Source organism: Spinacia oleracea, chromosome 5 (genome assembly GCF_020520425.1).
Source record: "Spinacia oleracea cultivar Varoflay chromosome 5, BTI_SOV_V1, whole genome shotgun sequence".
Lineage (NCBI taxonomy): Eukaryota > Viridiplantae > Streptophyta > Magnoliopsida > Caryophyllales > Amaranthaceae > Spinacia > Spinacia oleracea.
The window spans coordinates 120,951,463-120,953,954 of NC_079491.1; positions in this window are offsets into that span (position 1 = coordinate 120,951,463).

Below are 2,492 nucleotides of genomic sequence, written 5' to 3' on the forward strand. Positions count from 1 at the left end.
TCCACAGTGGACGTCTTTTTAGTGCTCGTCACTTTTTAATGACGGGCCACTTAGTTAGTGTTTTTCTTTACAAGTGACTCGTGGTTGATAGGGTACGCCTCGTCATTTTCGAGACGGGCGTCCTTTTTAATGACGAGCCATTTTTGTATGAGTTCATGCACTTGATAAGGTACGCCTCGTCATTTTTAAGACGGGAGTCCTTTTTAAATGACGAGCCACTATTTAGTGACTTGTGATTGATAAGGTACGCCTCGTCATTTTTGAGACGGGCGTCCTTTTTAATGACGAGCAACCGTTCTTCGTGTGACTTGTGATTGATAAGGTACGCCTCGTCATTTTGAGACGGGCGTCCTTTTTAAATGACGAGCCACTATTCTGTGAGTGACTTGTCATTGATAAGGTACGCCTCGTCATTTTGAGACGGGCGTCCTTTTTAATGACGAGCCACTATTCTGTGAGTGACTTGTCATTGATAAGGTACGCCTCGTCATTTTGAGACGGGCGTCCTTTTTAATGACGAGCCACTTTTCTGTGAGTGACTTGTGATTGATAAGGTACGCCTCGTCATTTTTAGAGGGCGTCCTTTTTAATGACGAGCCACTTTTCTGTGAGTGACTTGTCATTGATAAGGTACGCCTCGTCATTTTGAGACGGGCGTCCTTTTTAATGACGAGCCACTTTTCTGTGAGTGACTTGTGATTGATAAGGTACGCCTCGTCATTTTTAGAGGGCGTCCTTTTTAATGACGAGCCACTATCTGGTGAGTGACTTGTGATTGATGAGGTACGCCTCGTCATTTTTAAGATGGGCGTCCTTTTTAATGACGAGCCACTATCTGGTGAGTGACTTGTGATTGATAAGGCACGCTTCGTCAATTTTAAGATGGGCGTCCTTTTTAATGACGAGCCACTATATGGTAAGTGACTTGTGATTGATGACGAGGCTTAATATTTGACTGTCCTTTACTTTCTTTTTTAGCAAGCTAAGGACGCGGCTAGGGCGTCAGGGAAGAAGAAGGGGACGACTCTGTCCCAGCTGAAGAAGAGAGCTGTGCCAGCTGGCTCGGAGACTCCGAGTACCTTCAAGAAGCCAAAACCCCTACCCCGCCTTCTCGTGAAGAAAGACGAGTCGAAGGTTGCTGAGGGGGGATGCCCTGATGACGAAGAGATGGGCGTGGACAAGCCGTCTCTGGTGGTGGACTTGGTGTCCAAATCGAGGTCCGGTGGGCATCCGGACGAGCTGGAGGACCCTCTTTCTGGAATTCCGGCCGACGTCCGCTCTCAGATACCTGCGGAGGTGGCCCGCCGAGCTAGGTCTTCGGGCGGTAAGTATTATTCGAACGTCGTTCAGACGTATCGAGCCTCCTCTGGCAGTTCTTCTTACTCTCCGCGTCATCCTAAGGCCGTTGTTTTTCCTATAGCCAAAGACAAAGGGAAGGATGCAGCTGCTGCTGAGGACGAGAACGTACCTGCTACTCCCCACTATTCGTCAAAGGATAGGGTGGCTATATGCCGCAAGGTTTTTAAGGCCGTCCCCGCAGAGTATGTTGCTTCTCTTCCTGGCCGCAAGACTGACGCCCAGTTTGGTGCGATCCAGGCCACTCTTCTCGACGTAAGTCTATTTCCAACTTGCTTGTACTTGTCTTCTCTTTTAGTCATTTACTAACATGTAGCTCCTTTTGCAGTTGTTCTGCCGCATGGAGTTCTGCAAGAGTTGGAAGACCCGCACTGATGAGGAGCTCAAAGCTCAGGTGGCTGAGTCCACCCACCATGGCGACTATGCGTTTAAATCCATTAAAGAGGTCCGCCTGCAGATGCAGACGACCATAGACCTTCAAGCAAAGGAGGTAGCTGCGTTGAGATCTGACAAGGCCGAGCTGCTTAAGAAGATCTTGGCGCAGGATAAAGACATGGTGGCAATGGTCGAGGAGGCCAAGACAGCGGCGGCGGAAATACGGACGCTTCAGGACCAGTTGCGGGAGTACCCTCAGGTCAAAGAGGCGGCTGAGGAGGCCGAGCATCTTCGTGGGGAGCTAGAGACGGCCAGATCGCAAGTTCGCACCTTACGCGAGCGTCTCCTGGAATCCTATGATCAGGGGGAACAAGCGACCAAGGACGCTGTTAAGCACGCCTGGGAGAGCCAAATGTCAGAGTATGATCTTGCGTGGTTCCAGCGGCGAATGGAACATAGTGTCGCTGTGTTGGCTGCTGAACGTCTTGGTCAGCCGCCCCCTGAGTTTGTATCCTCTGATGACGAGGACGATGCGGCCGCTCCCTGATTTGCTTCCTTGTGTATTATTCCAGCAAAAATTTATTTAAGTGTTCTCATGCCTAAGGGCAAAAACAATTATTTTGTTATGTTTTGGCGCCGCTGGCGTCTGTACCATCGTGCCTGCTGAGCACTCAACAATTTGTTTTGAATATTTGGCCACCTTTGCACGCCTCTTGCGGGCGTTGTTCTATAAATAGGCTATTTTTGTTCTTTTATCTCGC